The 18029-nt window shown below is 39.4% G+C and overlaps 1 protein-coding gene and 1 long non-coding RNA gene across 2 annotated transcripts in view; one reads left to right on the top strand and one right to left on the bottom strand.

The window, feature by feature from the left end:
* The window catches only part of LOC139573040 (uncharacterized), a 145303-nt gene that overhangs the window by 114534 nt on the left and 12740 nt on the right, over window positions 1–18029 (top strand). The window lies entirely within an intron of this gene.
* LOC139573033 (uncharacterized) lies at window positions 10955–13743 on the bottom strand. Its single transcript, XR_011674530.1, has 3 exons — window positions 13504–13743; window positions 11318–12578; window positions 10955–11157 (listed from the first exon to the last, which is right to left on the bottom strand). It is a non-coding gene; the product is annotated as an uncharacterized lncRNA (long non-coding RNA).

Here is an 18029-nt window from a genome sequence, read left to right as displayed (position 1 = left end):
TCTATAGTTAGTAGTAGACTCTAGACTGTATAAGAAACATGATATATAGTTAGTAGTAGACTCTAGACTGTACAAGAAACATGATATATAGTTAGTAGTAGACTCTAGACTGTACAAGAAACATGATATATAGTTAGTAGTAGACTCTAGACTGTACAAGAAACATAATATATAGTTAGTAGTAGACTCTAGGCTGTACAAGAAACATGATCTATAGTTAGTAGTAGACTCTAGACTGTACAAGAAACATGATCTATAGTTAGTAGTAGACTCTAGACTGTACAAGAAACATGATCTATAGTTAGTAGTAGACTCTAGACTGTACAAGAAACATAATATATAGTTAGTAGTAGACTCTAGACTGTACAAGAAACATAATATATAGTTAGTAGTAGACTCTAGACTGTACAAGAAACATGATATATAGTTAGTAGTAGACTCTAGACTGTATAAGAAACATGATCTATAGTTAGTAGTAGACTCTAGACTGTACAAGAAACATGATATATAGTTAGTAGTAGACTCTAGACTGTACAAGAAACATGATATATAGTTAGTAGTAGACTCTAGACTGTACAAGAAACATGATATATAGTTAGTAGTAGACTCTAGACTGTACAAGAAACATAATATATAGTTAGTAGTAGACTCTAGGCTGTATAAGAAACATGATATATAGTTAGTAGTAGACTCTAGACTGTACAAGAAACATAATATATAGTTAGTAGTAGACTCTAGACTGTACAAGAAACATGATCTATAGTTAGTAGTAGACTCTAGACTGTACAAGAAACATAATATATAGTTAGTAGTAGACTCTAGACTGTACAAGAAACATGATCTATAGTTAGTAGTAGACTCTAGACTGTACAAGAAACATAATATATAGTTAGTAGTAGACTCTAGACTGTACAAGAAACATAATATATAGTTAGTAGTAGACTCTAGACTGTACAAGAAACATGATCTATAGTTAGTAGTAGACTCTAGACTGTACAAGAAACATGATCTATAGTTAGTAGTAGACTCTAGACTGTACAAGAAACATGATATATAGTTAGTAGTAGACTCTAGGCTGTACAAGAAACATGATCTATAGTTAGTAGTAGACTCTAGACTGTACAAGAAACATGATCTATAGTTAGTAGTAGACTCTAGACTGTACAAGAAACATGATCTATAGTTAGTAGTAGACTCTAGACTGTATAAGAAACATAATATATAGTTAGTAGTAGACTCTAGACTGTACAAGAAACATGATCTATAGTTAGTAGTAGACTCTAGACTGTATAAGAAACATGATCTATAGTTAGTAGTAGACTCTAGACTGTATAAGAAACATGATCTATAGTTAGTAGTAGACTCTAGGCTGTACAAGAAACATGATCTATAGTTAGTAGTAGACTCTAGCCTGTACAAGAAACATGATCTATAGTTAGTAGTAGACTCTAGGCTATACAAGAAACATGATCTATAGTTAGTAGTAGACTCTAGACTGTATAAGAAACATGATCTATAGTTAGTAGTAGACTCTAGACTGTATAAGAAACATGATATATAGTTAGTAGTAGACTCTAGACTGTACAAGAAACATGATATATAGTTAGTAGTAGACTCTAGACTGTACAAGAAACATGATATATAGTTAGTAGTAGACTCTAGACTGTACAAGAAACATAATATATAGTTAGTAGTAGACTCTAGGCTGTACAAGAAACATGATCTATAGTTAGTAGTAGACTCTAGACTGTACAAGAAACATGATCTATAGTTAGTAGTAGACTCTAGACTGTACAAGAAACATGATCTATAGTTAGTAGTAGACTCTAGACTGTACAAGAAACATAATATATAGTTAGTAGTAGACTCTAGACTGTACAAGAAACATAATATATAGTTAGTAGTAGACTCTAGACTGTACAAGAAACATGATCTATAGTTAGTAGTAGACTCTAGACTGTATAAGAAACATGATATATAGTTAGTAGTAGACTCTAGACTGTACAAGAAACATGATATATAGTTAGTAGTAGACTCTAGACTGTACAAGAAACATGATATATAGTTAGTAGTAGACTCTAGACTGTACAAGAAACATAATATATAGTTAGTAATAGACTAGGCTGTATAAGAAACATAATATATAGTTAGTAGTAGACTCTAGACTGTATAAGAAACATGATATATAGTTAGTAGTAGACTCTAGACTGTATAAGAAACATGATCTATAGTTAGTAGTAGACTCTAGGCTGTACAAGAAACATAATATATAGTTAGTAGTAGACTCTAGACTGTATAAGAAACATGATATATAGTTAGTAGTAGACTCTAGACTGTATAAGAAACATAATATATAGTTAGTAGTAGACTCTAGGCTGTATAAGAAACATGATATATAGTTAGTAGTAGACTCTAGACTGTACAAGAAACATAATATATAGTTAGTAGTAGACTCTAGGCTGTACAAGAAACATGATCTATAGTTAGTAGTAGACTCTAGACTGTACAAGAAACATGATCTATAGTTAGTAGTAGACTCTAGACTGTACAAGAAACATAATATATAGTTAGTAGTAGACTCTAGACTGTACAAGAAACATAATATATAGTTAGTAGTAGACTCTAGACTGTACAAGAAACATGATCTATAGTTAGTAGTAGACTCTAGACTGTACAAGAAACATAATATATAGTTAGTAGTAGACTCTAGGCTGTACAAGAAACATGATCTATAGTTAGTAGTAGACTCTAGACTGTACAAGAAACATAATATATAGTTAGTAGTAGACTCTAGGCTGTACAAGAAACATGATCTATAGTTAGTAGTAGACTCTAGACTGTACAAGAAACATGATCTATAGTTAGTAGTAGACTCTAGACTGTACAAGAAACATAATATATAGTTAGTAGTAGACTCTAGGCTGTATAAGAAACATAATATATAGTTAGTAGTAGACTCTAGGCTGTACAAGAAACATGATCTATAGTTAGTAGTAGACTCTAGACTGTACAAGAAACATGATCTATAGTTAGTAGTAGACTCTAGACTGTACAAGAAACATAATATATAGTTAGTAGTAGACTCTAGGCTGTACAAGAAACATGATCTATAGTTAGTAGTAGACTCTAGACTGTACAAGAAACATGATCTATAGTTAGTAGTAGACTCTAGACTGTACAAGAAACATAATATATAGTTAGTAGTAGACTCTAGACTGTACAAGAAACATAATATATAGTTAGTAGTAGACTCTAGGCTGTACAAGAAACATGATCTATAGTTAGTAGTAGACTCTAGACTGTATAAGAAACATAATATATAGTTAGTAGTAGACTCTAGACTGTACAAGAAACATGATATATAGTTAGTAGTAGACTCTAGGCTGTACAAGAAACATAATATATAGTTAGTAGTAGACTCTAGACTGTACAAGAAACATAATATATAGTTAGTAGTAGACTCTAGGCTGTACAAGAAACATGATCTATAGTTAGTAGTAGACTCTAGGCTGTACAAGAAACATAATATATAGTTAGTAGTAGACTCTAGACTGTACAAGAAACATGATATATAGTTAGTAGTAGACTCTAGACTGTACAAGAAACATAATATATAGTTAGTAGTAGACTCTAGGCTGTACAAGAAACATGATCTATAGTTAGTAGTAGACTCTAGACTGTACAAGAAACATAATATATAGTTAGTAGTAGACTCTAGACTGTACAAGAAACATGATCTATAGTTAGTAGTAGACTCTAGACTGTATAAGAAACATGATCTATAGTTAGTAGTAGACTCTAGACTGTACAAGAAACATGATCTATAGTTAGTAGTAGACTCTAGGCTGTACAAGAAACATGATCTATAGTTAGTAGTAGACTCTAGACTGTACAAGAAACATGATCTATAGTTAGTAGTAGACTCTAGGCTGTACAAGAAACATAATATATAGTTAGTAGTAGACTCTAGACTGTACAAGAAACATGATCTATAGTTAGTAGTAGACTCTAGGCTGTACAAGAAACATAATATATAGTTAGTAGTAGACTCTAGACTGTACAAGAAACATAATATATAGTTAGTAGTAGACCTTAGACTGTATAAGAAACATAATATATAGTTAGTAGTAGACTCTAGACTGTACAAGAAACATGATCTATAGTTAGTAGTAGACTCTAGACTGTATAAGAAACATGATATATAGTTAGTAGTAGACTCTAGGCTGTATAAGAAACATAATATATAGTTAGTAGTAGACTCTAGACTGTACAAGAAACATGATCTATAGTTAGCTCTGGATAAGAGCGTCTGCTAAATGACTTAAATGTAAATGTAAAAATGTAGTAGTAGACTCTAGACTGTACAAGAAACATGATCTATAGTTAGTAGTAGACTCTAGACTGTACAAGAAACATGATCTATAGTTAGTAGTAGACTCTAGACTGTACAAGAAACATGATCTATAGTTAGTAGTAGACTCTAGACTGTACAAGAAACATGATCTATAGTTAGTAGTAGACTCTAGACTGTACAAGAAACATGATCTATAGTTAGTAGTAGACTCTAGGCTGTACAAGAAACATGATCTATAGTTAGTAGTAGACTCTAGACTGTACAAGAAACATGATCTATAGTTAGTAGTAGACTCTAGACTGTACAAGAAACATGATATATAGTTAGTAGTAGACTCTAGGCTGTACAAGAAACATAATATATAGTTAGTAGTAGACTCTAGACTGTATAAGAAACATAATATATAGTTAGTAGTAGACTCTAGGCTGTACAAGAAACATGATATATAGTTAGTAGTAGACTCTAGGCTGTACAAGAAACATAATATATAGTTAGTAGTAGACTCTAGACTGTATAAGAAACATAATATATAGTTAGTAGTAGACTCTAGGCTGTACAAGAAACATGATCTATAGTTAGTAGTAGACTCTAGACTGTATAAGAAACATGATATATAGTTAGTAGTAGACTCTAGGCTGTACAAGAAACATAATATATAGTTAGTAGTAGACTCTAGACTGTATAAGAAACATGATATATAGTTAGTAGTAGACTCTAGGCTGTACAAGAAACATAATATATAGTTAGTAGTAGACTCTAGGCTGTATAAGAAACATGATATATAGTTAGTAGTAGACTCTAGACTGTACAAGAAACATAATATATAGTTAGTAGTAGACTCTAGACTGTACAAGAAACATAATATATAGTTAGTAGTAGACTCTAGACTGTACAAGAAACATAATATATAGTTAGTAGTAGACTCTAGGCTGTATAAGAAACATAATATATAGTTAGTAGTAGACTCTAGGCTGTACAAGAAACATGATATATAGTTAGTAGTAGACTCTAGACTGTACAAGAAACATAATATATAGTTAGTAGTAGACTCTAGACTGTACAAGAAACATAATATATAGTTAGTAGTAGACTCTAGACTGTACAAGAAACATGATCTATAGTTAGTAGTAGACTCTAGACTGTACAAGAAACATAATATATACAGTACCAGTCAAAAGTTTGGACACACCTACTCATTCAAGGGTTTTTCTTTATTTTTACTATTTTCTACATTGTAGAATAATAGTGAAGACATCAAAACTATGAAATAACACATGGAATCATGTAGTAACCAAAAAAGTGTTAAACAAATCAAAATATATTTGAGATTCTTCAAAGTAGCCACCCTTTGCCTTGAATACAGCTTTGTACACTCTTGGCATTCTCTCAACCAGCTTAGTGGAACGGTATCAAATACATCAATCACATGGTTTCCAGGTGTTTGATGCCATTCCATTTCCTCCGTTCCAGACATTATTATAAGCCGTCCTCTCCTCAGCAGCCTCCTATGAACTCAATATACTTTAAAATTAGTAAAACCATTTTGAAACTGCGTAGAAATTATATTGTACCTATATTCATACAGTATCTTGACTGTGTCCAGCTCACTAATAATCACTACATTCATATACAGTATCTTGACTGTGTCCAGCTCACTAATAATCACTACATTCATATACAGTATCTTGACTGTGTCCAGCTCACTGATAATCACTACATTCATATACAGTATCTTGACTGTGTCCAGCTCACTGATAATCACTACATTCATATACAGTATCTTGACTGTGTCCAGCTCACTGATAATCACTACATTCATATACAGTATCTTGACTGTGTCCAGCTCACTGATAATCACTACATTCATATACAGTATCTTGACTGTGTCCAGTTCACTGATAATCACTACATTCATATACAGTATCTTGACTGTGTCCAGTTCACTGATAATCACTACATTCATATACAGTATCTTGACTGTGTCCAGCTCACTAATAATCACTACATTCATATACAGTATCTTGACTGTGTCCAGCTCACTAATAATCACTACATTCATATACAGTATCTTGACTGTGTCCAGCTCACTGATAATCACTACATTCATATACAGTATCTTGACTGTGTCCAGCTCACTAATAATCACTACATTCATATACAGTATCTTGACTGTGTCCAGCTCACTAATAATCACTACATTCATATACAGTATCTTGACTGTGTCCAGCTCACTGATAATCACTACATTCATATACAGTATCTTGACTGTGTCCAGCTCACTGATAATCACTATATTCATACAGTATCTTGACTGTGTCCAGCTCACTGATAATCACTACATTCATATACAGTATCTTGACTGTGTCCAGCTCACTAATAATCACTACATTCATATACAGTATCTTGACTGTGTCCAGCTCACTGATAATCACTACATTCATATACAGTATCTTGACTGTGTCCAGCTCACTGATAATCACTATATTCATATACAGTATCTTGACTGTGTCCAGTTCACTGATAATCACTACATTCATATCCAGTATCTTGACTGTGTCCAGCTCACTGATAATCACTACATTCATATACAGTACCTTGGCTGTGTCCAGTTCACTGATAATCACTACATTCATATCCAGTATCTTGACTGTGTCCAGCTCACTGATAATCACTACATTCATATACAGTATCTTGACTGTGTCCAGTTCACTGATAATCACTACATTCATATCCAGTATCTTGACTGTGTCCAGCTCACTAATAATCACTACATTCATATACAGTATCTTGACTGTGTCCAGTTCACTGATAATCACTACATTCATATACAGTATCTTGACTGTGTCCAGCTCACTAATAATCACTACATTCATATACAGTATCTTGACTGTGTCCAGTTCACTGATAATCACTACATTCATATACAGTATCTTGACTGTGTCCAGTTCACTGATAATCACTACATTCATATACAGTATCTTGACTGTGTCCAGCTCACTGATAATCACTACATTCATATACAGTATCTTGACTGTGTCCAGCTCACTAATAATCACTACATTCATATACAGAATCTTGACTGTGTCCAGCTCACTGATAATCACTACATTCATATCCAGTATCTTGACTGTGTCCAGCTCACTGATAATCACTACATTCATATACAGTATCTTGACTGTGTCCAGCTCACTGATAATCACTACATTCATATACAGTATCTTGACTGTGTCCAGCTCACTGATAATCACTACATTCATATACAGTATCTTGACTGTGTCCAGCTCACTAATAATCACTACATTCATATACAGTATCTTGACTGTGTCCAGTTCACTGATAATCACTACATTCATATACAGTATCTTGACTGTGTCCAGTTCACTGATAATCACTACATTCATATACAGTATCTTGACTGTGTCCAGTTCACTGATAATCACTACATTCATATACAGCATCCTGACTGTGTCCAGTTCACTGATAATCACTACATTCATATACAGTATCTTGACTGTGTCCAGCTCACTGATAATCACTACATTCATATACAGTATCTTGACTGTGTCCAGCTCACTAATAATCACTACATTCATATACAGTATCTTGACTGTGTCCAGCTCACTGATAATCACTACATTCATATACAGTATCTTGACTGTGTCCAGTTCACTGATAATCACTACATTCATATACAGTATCTTGACTGTGTCCAGCTCACTGATAATCACTATATTCATACAGTATCTTGACTGTGTCCAGCTCACTGATAATCACTACATTCATATACAGTATCTTGACTGTGTCCAGCTCACTGATAATCACTACATTCATATACAGTATCTTGACTGTGTCCAGCTCACTGATAATCACTACATTCATATACAGTATCTTGACTGTGTCCAGCTCACTAATAATCACTACATTCATATACAGTATCTTGACTGTGTCCAGTTCACTGATAGTCAAGATACTGTATGAATATAGTGACTGTGTCCAGCTCACTGATAATCACTCAAATGAAAGCTAGACAGTCGGGGGGGCATAAAAAATATAGGACAATTGTTTAGCAAATTTTTACAGAGAGGAAATATATTTTCAGTGCAGTCCCCGGAGAGCGTTGAAGACCGACTGCGGCCCCCGGGGCTAAATGAAACTGACAGCCCTGCTCTAGGCTGTACAGGAAGCACGCAGACATGAAGGACGTTGTGTTGAGTTAGATCAGCTGACAGAAGACATCTGGACAAAGATTCTTGAATCCTTTGCGAGATGTAGAAATAATCAAGTATATTTTTATTCTATTCTGTCACTAGGCTGTACAGTAAACATGCAAAGAGCTGTGTAGAGCATTGAGTCAGATTTAGTTGACTGAAGACATCTCTAGGTGAATCTAGGCTACTATAGTGTGGTGAGACTCATGACTGTTATAGGAGACTGATCCAGTGTTCTCCAAATCCAGTTGAAGACCCTGATTGGTTGAATATTTGAATCAGATGTGTGTGAATCAGGGCTAGATCAAAGGGCCCTGTACACACCCAGTAGCACCCCAGGACTGGAGAACACTGGACTAATGCAAACGTAGCTCACTCTGCCCTCTCCCACTCTGTACTGTCCCCTCCCCCTCATTCAGAATGTGAACGGGATCAAGTACCACGCCAAGAACGGCCACCGGACACAGATCCGCGTCCGCAAGCCTTTCAAGTGCCGCTGTGGGAAGAGCTACAAGACGTCCCAGGGCCTGAGGCACCACACCATCAACTTCCACCCGCCCGTCTCCACCCACATCCACAAGATGCAGCAGTAGCACTGTCCCCACAGAAATAGATCCCTTGAACATCATCCTGTTCTAGTGATTCTGTTTCTATGGACCCACCATCACCAGAAATGGCTGTGTCCCATTCCACACACACACTTTCCTTCTTCTTCCAGTACACTACTCTTTTATTGCATGCTTTAAAATTACCTTATTTGTATTTTTATTTTTTTTAACATTTTTTGGAATGTATTTTCTTGACAGCTGTGTACTTTTTCACATTTGAGCGATCATGTGTCTTTTTGATAACGTTTTTGGCACATAGGACTTGCTGTTAAGATGATGATGCGTTTGAAAGCGAGCATATTGCCACGTTCAAAACACCTCGGAACTCTCCGACTTCAGTGCAGGGATCTTTTTTCTTTTTTTTGTGACTGGGAATTCCGAACGGTCATCCAACTCGGAATTCCAAGTCGGAAACTCTGGCATCTTTCTAGAGCTCTGACTTTCCGACCTGAAAATCACTGACGACCTGTTTTTTCCCCCCGCGAGTTCCCAATTGTCTTGAAAGCACCATGAGTCAAGGTTCACAGCCATGCTTCTGGGCTGTGTTCGGCAGAGCAAAACCCGGTGGAACATTTACATACAGATATGTTGTGTACATTGCAACCTAATGAATTTGACTCGAGTGTTCAGGTAATGCTGTGTTTGAAAAGGGGCATGGGAGTGGTGAGGCCAGGGGAGAAAGCAAGCATCACCACCACACCATCACAAAACGGAGGCAAGAAAATCTGAATGTTTGTAAAAGATGACGATATATTCCTGAAGGATGTATAAACTTTCATAATCAGGTGTAAAATAGTATTCCCTTTATATTTTTTTTTCCATGTTCTGAAAGTGTAGTTTTATGATTCACTTTGCTAGGATTTTCACTCAACTTGTTTTGTGTTTTAGAACTAAAAGACTCTCAGGTGACAATTCGCCACAAGCATTTCAGCACCACAATCCTGCCCATGTGTTCTGATAGGCTCCTGCGTCCCAAATGGCACCCTGGTCAAACAAAAGTAGTGCACTATATAGGGAGCCATTTGGGAAACACAGTATTTTAGAATCAGCTGTTATGCTGTTCACTGGAATCTTGGGAGTCACAGGAGTCCCAGTTATCCAGAGCCCTTCAATTCTAGGGTGCTGATCAGTTATCTTCTTCGCCAAAGCCGTTTTGAAGCATTTAAGCACTTTGTAGTAACCAGTTGCCAACAGAATTAGGATGGTTTCCGTTGCCAATAACTCTCTGCTGCTGCACACACCAACCTGACATGTGGTGAGATTATGTATCTGGTTGCCTTGAATTGTAGACCACAAGATTGAGTTCCAATCCAGTAAGTATCTGTGTATAGCTTCATAGTGACTCTTCAGGAATGGCTAACTTGAACTAGAGTAGACATTCTTGTCAAAATAAAAGATGGCCAGATCTCACTTCTGGTCTATTTCTCCTCTTTTGTCCCTCTAGCCTCTTAATGTAGTCTAATAAAAGGTACTGTGTCATACTGGTGATCAGAGAGAGCAAGGGGCTAATCAACAACCCATCAAAACATCACCACTGCCCTTATGGAACTACACGTTAAGGGTGCGTTCCAAATGGTAGCCTATTCCCTCTAGTCCATAGGACTCTGGTCAAAAGTAGTGCATTAAATAGGGAATAGGGTGCCATTTGGAATGCAAATGGTCATTGACAGTATTATACCGCCAGTACATATGGAGGGAAGTATTTGATATGTTTATAGTAAATGTATTGTCTCAAGTGCATTAAATTATATTTTCATATGTTTCTGGAGAATGATGACCCTTACTGTGTGTGTGTATTTATTTATTTTACCCGTATTTAACTAGGCAAGTCCGTTAAGAACAAATTATTTACAATGACGGCCTACCGGGGAACAGTGGGTTAACTGCCTTGTTCAGAGGCAGAACGACAGATTTTTACCTTGTCAGCTCGGGGATTCCATCTAGCAACCTTTTGGTTACTGGCCCAAAGCTCTAACCACTAGGCTACCTGCCACCCCTACACTCTAACCACTAGGCTACCTGCCACCCCTACACTCTAACCACTAGGCTACCTGCCACCCCTACACTCTAACCACGAGGCTACCTGCCACCCCTACACTCTAACCACGAGGCTACCTGCCACCCCTACACTCTAACCACGAGGCTACCTGCCACCCCTATAAACTAAGGCAACAGCAGAGGTTGTTTTGTAGCTGACGGTGATGTACAAAACTAGCTGTGATTACATTACAACTGCCTCTGTGTGCCTGGACATTTCTGCACCATTACAGATGTTTTACATTGAGACGCAGGTCTGCTTTACAAAGTAGCCCTGACTGAGTATGTACATGTAGAAGTAAGTGGCTATATTATAGTCTGATACTCTATATTGTTCCAAACAGACTTTATTAGTTCAGATTTCATTACATGGGACTCAAAGAAATCAAAGGTTTTCTATAATCGTGAAATAACAAAGAATAGTTTCTGATCTAACAGAATCCTGGCATGTTAATCAGTAGCGATAGGTGAAACATGACTTCTTTATTCAGACAACCAAACCAGTGGAGAACTAAATCATGAGAATCAACTGACACTCATAACAGCTCTTTCTAACCAGACATACACATACTGAGAAAGCTTATAATGCCGTTGGCTCTTAAAATAGATGATTTAAAGATAATATAATAATCAGGTTGAGAAGCAAATGATTTGTCCCGTCTGCATATAGTGCACCGAGGCGGTTGCTTTCTAAACATAATGAATACCTGAATTTTACTATGAAGCTCAGGGGAAAGCATTTTGGTTGGAACAGTTCAAATGCATGTTTTGGTAAAACGCTTGACGTAGCTTACTTTCCCTGACTTCACGTAGTGTCTGGGACTGATCAAGTGGTCAGAGATGAGCACAGCCATAGCATTTCACATCATCGCTCACATCTCACTAATAGAATCAGAGGAATAACAAATTAAATGGGACACTTCATGTTAAAGAAGCTATTATTAAAGACTGATTCAAACAGATATATAGCCCTGGTCTGAATTATACATCAAATCAGAGCACCAATCACACTGCCGAATATGAAGACCTTTTCCCTAGTTAATAAAAGACGCTAATCAAAACGTCACCGGTCCTAAAAGTGAATCAGAATGAGATCGTCACACCTGTTACATGTGGCAGGGGGAAAAGGCAGTTTCATTTCAGTGGCGACTGACAGAAAATGAAGTTTAGTCAAAGTTGAGCACGTTGGCGGAGTCAAAGTGGGTGAGCACGTGGTTCTCAAAGATCTTCTGGTCGCAGTCGAGGGGGAACTGCTCGCTGCACATGGGGCACACCTTCCAGTGGCTCTCTACATGCTCCGCAAACTTACTCTGGTCGTAGTTGGGCGGGAAGATCAACTCACACAGTGGACAGCGCAAGTGGACGTTCACACTGCACAGAGGAGAGAGAGAATGGAGTTAGGAAGAGATGGGGAAAGAAACAAAGCAAGGTTAGAGAGAAGGTATTGAGAGAGCAACCAAGAGAGAAGGTATTGAGAGAGCGACAGGGAGAGAGGGTATTGAGAGAGCGACAGGGAGAGAGGGTATTGAGAGAGCGACAGGGAGAGAGGGTATTGAGAGAGCGACAGGGAGAGGGTATTGAGAGAGCGACAGGTAGAGACGGTATTGAGAGAGCAACAGAGAGAGAAGGTATTGAGAGAGCAACCAAGAGAGAAGGTATTGAGAAAGCGACAGGGAGAGAAGGTATTGAGACAGCAACAGGGAGAGAAGGTATTGAGAGAGCAACAGAGAGAGAAGGTATTGAGAGAGCAACCAAGAGAGAAGGTATTGAGAGAGAAACCAAGAGAGAAGGTATTGAGAGAGAAGGTATTGCGAGAGCAACCAAGAGAGAAGGTATTGAGAGAGCAACAGAGAGAGAAGGTATTGAGACAGCAACAGAGAGAGAAGGTATTGAGACAGCAACAGAGAGAGAAGGTAGAGAGAGCAACAGAGAGAGAAGGTATTGCGAGAGCAACAGAGAGAGAAGGTATTGCGAGAGCAACAGGGAGAGAAGGTATTGAGACAGCAACAGAGAGAGAAGGTATTGAGAGGGCGTTGTGTTAATGAGCAGCCAAGTGATGATGTTGGCAGAGGGAGCAGAGCAGGACAGCTAACAGGCTAATAAAGACCATCTGTCAGGGGGTCTACTCTACGTGGGTGGGCCACTAGCTGGGCCACTCATGTTAACACCTACATTACAGAACAAAGACTTTACACAGGTTGGAGCTGGGAAGCTGCTGTGCTGGGGTGAGAGACCAACTTCAATGCATTTTGGGGAGCTCAGGCCTTCAGTGTGTGTGTGTGTGTGTGTGTGTTACCTGGACTCGAAGCCAAGGGGAGTCTGTCCATCATTTAAGAATGGGCTGTGGGGTTCAGTAGTTGCTGCAGGCTGTTCATTGGCATTGCCCTGTGGTGGAGGGTAGAAAACTACTTCAGAAATAATCCTCCCACTGTGTATGATGCAACATATCGCTGAGTGAACCTCAGTGGAGGCTGGTGTCACTTAAATCAGAGAACAGCTGTAACGGCTGGAATAAAGGTAACAGTATCAAATCAAACATGCTTTCATAACGTACACTTTATTCAACTCCAGTTATTACTAGGAGCCTCCCCTCACCAGCCTCCTCTGGTCTAGCTTTAAGGCAGACTAGCTGACTACCGCCGTTGTGGTTTTCAGACTAGCTGACTACCACCGTTGTTGTTTTCAGACTAGCTGACTACCGCCGTTGTTGTTTTCAGACTAGCTGACTACCGCGGTTGTTGTTTTCAGACTAGCTGACTACCGCGGTTGTTGTTTTCAGACTAGCTGACTACCGCCGTTGTGGTTTTCAGACTAGCTGACTACCGCCGTTGTGGTTTTCAGACTAGCTGACTACCGCGGTTGTTGTTTTCAGACTAGCTGACTACCGCGGTTGTTGTTTTCAGACTAGCTGGCTACCGTTGTTGTGGTTTTCAGACTAGCTGACTACCGCGGTTGTTGTTTTCAGACTAGCTGACTACCGCGGTTGTTGTTTTCAGACTAGCTGACTACCGTTGTTGTTGTTTTCAGACTAGCTGACTACCGCCGTTGTTGTTTTCAGACTAGCTGGCTACCGTTGTTGTGGTTTTCAGACTAGCTGACTACCGCGGTTGTTGTTTTCAGACTAGCTGGCTACCGTTGTTGTGGTTTTCAGACTAGCTGACTACCGCGGTTGTTGTTTTCAGACTAGCTGACTACCGCGGTTGTTGTTTTCAGACTAGCTGACTACCGCGGTTGTTGTTTTCAGACTAGCTGACTACCGCCGTTGTTGTTTTCAGACTAGCTGACTACCGCCGTTGTTGTTTTCAGACTAGCTGACTACCGCGGTTGTTGTTTTCAGACTAGCTGGCTACCGTTGTTGTGGTTTTCAGACTAGCTGACTACCGCGGTTGTTGTTTTCAGACTAGCTGACTACCGCGGTTGTTGTTTTCAGACTAGCTGACTACCGTTGTTGTTGTTTTCAGACTAGCTGACTACCGCCGTTGTTGTTTTCAGACTAGCTGGCTACCGTTGTTGTGGTTTTCAGACTAGCTGACTACCGCGGTTGTTGTTTTCAGACTAGCTGGCTACCGTTGTTGTGGTTTTCAGACTAGCTGACTACCGCGGTTGTTGTTTTCAGACTAGCTGACTACCGCGGTTGTTGTTTTCAGACTAGCTGACTACCGCGGTTGTTGTTTTCAGACTAGCTGACTACCGCCGTTGTTGTTTTCAGACTAGCTGACTACCGCCGTTGTTGTTTTCAGACTAGCTGACTACCGCGGTTGTTGTTTTCAGACTAGCTGGCTACCGTTGTTGTGGTTTTCAGACTAGCTGACTACCGCGGTTGTTGTTTTCAGACTAGCTGACTACCGCGGTTGTTGTTTTCAGACTAGCTGACTACCGCTGTTGTTGTTTTCAGACTAGCTGACTACCGCGGTTGTTGTTTTCAGACTAGCTGACTACCGCCGTTGTTGTTTTCAGACTAGCTGACTACCGCCGTTGTTGTTTTCAGACTAGCTGACTACCGCGGTTGTTGTTTTCAGACTAGCTGACTACCGTTGTTGTTGTTTTCAGACTAGCTGACTACCACTGTTGTTGTTGTTGTTTTCAGACTAGCTGACTACCACTGTTGTTGTTGTTGTTTTCAGACTAGCTGACTACCGTTGTTGTTGTTGTTGTTTTCAGACTAGCTGACTACCGCGGTTGTTGTTGTTGTTTTCAGACTAGCTGACTACCACTGTTGTTGTTGTTGTTTTCAGACTAGCTGACTACCACTGTTGTTGTTGTTGTTTTCAGACTAGCTGACTACCGCGGTTGTTGTTTTCAGACTAGCTGACTACCGTTGTTGTTGTTTTCAGACTAGCTGACTACCACTGTTGTTGTTGTTGTTTTCAGACTAGCTGACTACCACTGTTGTTGTTGTTGTTTTCAGACTAGCTGACTACCACTGTTGTTGTTGTTGTTTTCAGACTAGCTGACTACCACTGTTGTTGTTGTTGTTTTCAGACTAGCTGACTACCGTTGTTGTTGTTTTCAGACTAGCTGACTACCACTGTTGTTGTTGTTGTTTTCAGACTAGCTGACTACCACTGTTGTTGTTGTGGTTTTCAGACTAGCTGACTACCGCGGTTGTTGTTTTCAGACTAGCTGACTACCGCGGTTGTTGTTTTCAGACTAGCTGACTACCGCGGTTGTTGTTTTCAGACTAGCTGGCTACCGTTGTTGTGGTTTTCAGACTAGCTGACTACCGCGGTTGTTGTTTTCAGACTAGCTGACTACCGCGGTTGTTGTTTTCAGACTAGCTGACTACCGCTGTTGTTGTTTTCAGACTAGCTGACTACCACTGTTGTTGTTGTTGTTTTCAGACTAGCTGACTACCACTGTTGTTGTTGTGGTTTTCAGACTAGCTGACTACCGCGGTTGTTGTTTTCAGACTAGCTGACTACCGCGGTTGTTGTTTTCAGACTAGCTGACTACCGCGGTTGTTGTTTTCAGACTAGCTGGCTACCGTTGTTGTGGTTTTCAGACTAGCTGACTACCGCGGTTGTTGTTTTCAGACTAGCTGACTACCGCGGTTGTTGTTTTCAGACTAGCTGACTACCGCCGTTGTTGTTTTCAGACTAGCTGACTACCGCCGTTGTTGTTTTCAGACTAGCTGACTACCGCGGTTGTTGTTTTCAGACTAGCTGACTACCGTTGTTGTTGTTTTCAGACTAGCTGACTACCACTGTTGTTGTTGTTGTTTTCAGACTAGCTGACTACCGCTGTTGTTGTTGTTGTTTTCAGACTAGCTGACTACCGTTGTTGTTTTCAGACTAGCTGACTACCGTTGTTGTTTTCAGACTAGCTGACTACCGTTGTTGTTTTCAGACTAGCTGACTACCGCTGTTGTTTTCAGACTAGCTGACTACCGCTGTTGTTGTTTTCAGACTAGCTGACTACCGCGGTTGTTGTTTTCAGACTAGCTGACTACCGCCGTTGTTGTTTTCAGACTAGCTGACTACCGCCGTTGTTGTTTTCAGACTAGCTGACTACCGCGGTTGTTGTTTTCAGACTAGCTGACTACCGTTGTTGTTGTTTTCAGACTAGCTGACTACCACTGTTGTTGTTGTTGTTTTCAGACTAGCTGACTACCACTGTTGTTGTTGTTGTTTTCAGACTAGCTGACTACCGTTGTTGTTGTTGTTGTTTTCAGACTAGCTGACTACCGCGGTTGTTGTTGTTGTTTTCAGACTAGCTGACTACCACTGTTGTTGTTGTTGTTTTCAGACTAGCTGACTACCACTGTTGTTGTTGTTGTTTTCAGACTAGCTGACTACCGCGGTTGTTGTTTTCAGACTAGCTGACTACCGTTGTTGTTGTTTTCAGACTAGCTGACTACCACTGTTGTTGTTGTTGTTTTCAGACTAGCTGACTACCACTGTTGTTGTTGTTGTTTTCAGACTAGCTGACTACCACTGTTGTTGTTGTTGTTTTCAGACTAGCTGACTACCACTGTTGTTGTTGTTGTTTTCAGACTAGCTGACTACCGTTGTTGTTGTTTTCAGACTAGCTGACTACCACTGTTGTTGTTGTTGTTTTCAGACTAGCTGACTACCACTGTTGTTGTTGTGGTTTTCAGACTAGCTGACTACCGCGGTTGTTGTTTTCAGACTAGCTGACTACCGCGGTTGTTGTTTTCAGACTAGCTGACTACCGCGGTTGTTGTTTTCAGACTAGCTGGCTACCGTTGTTGTGGTTTTCAGACTAGCTGACTACCGCGGTTGTTGTTTTCAGACTAGCTGACTACCGCGGTTGTTGTTTTCAGACTAGCTGACTACCGCTGTTGTTGTTTTCAGACTAGCTGACTACCACTGTTGTTGTTGTTGTTTTCAGACTAGCTGACTACCACTGTTGTTGTTGTGGTTTTCAGACTAGCTGACTACCGCGGTTGTTGTTTTCAGACTAGCTGACTACCGCGGTTGTTGTTTTCAGACTAGCTGACTACCGCGTTGTTGTTTTCAGACTAGCTGGCTACCGTTGTTGTGGTTTTCAGACTAGCTGACTACCGCGGTTGTTGTTTTCAGACTAGCTGACTACCGCGGTTGTTGTTTTCAGACTAGCTGACTACCGCTGTTGTTGTTTTCAGACTAGCTGACTACCGCGGTTGTTGTTTTCAGACTAGCTGACTACCGCCGTTGTTGTTTTCAGACTAGCTGACTACCGCCGTTGTTGTTTTCAGACTAGCTGACTACCGCGGTTGTTGTTTTCAGACTAGCTGACTACCGTTGTTGTTGTTTTCAGACTAGCTGACTACCACTGTTGTTGTTGTTGTTTTCAGACTAGCTGACTACCGCTGTTGTTGTT

Source organism: Salvelinus alpinus, chromosome 4 (genome assembly GCF_045679555.1).
Source record: "Salvelinus alpinus chromosome 4, SLU_Salpinus.1, whole genome shotgun sequence".
Classification (NCBI taxonomy): Eukaryota; Metazoa; Chordata; class Actinopteri; order Salmoniformes; family Salmonidae; genus Salvelinus; species Salvelinus alpinus.
The sequence above is the reverse complement of the archived record's forward strand: the minus strand, read 5'-3'. Positions and strand labels throughout refer to the sequence as shown.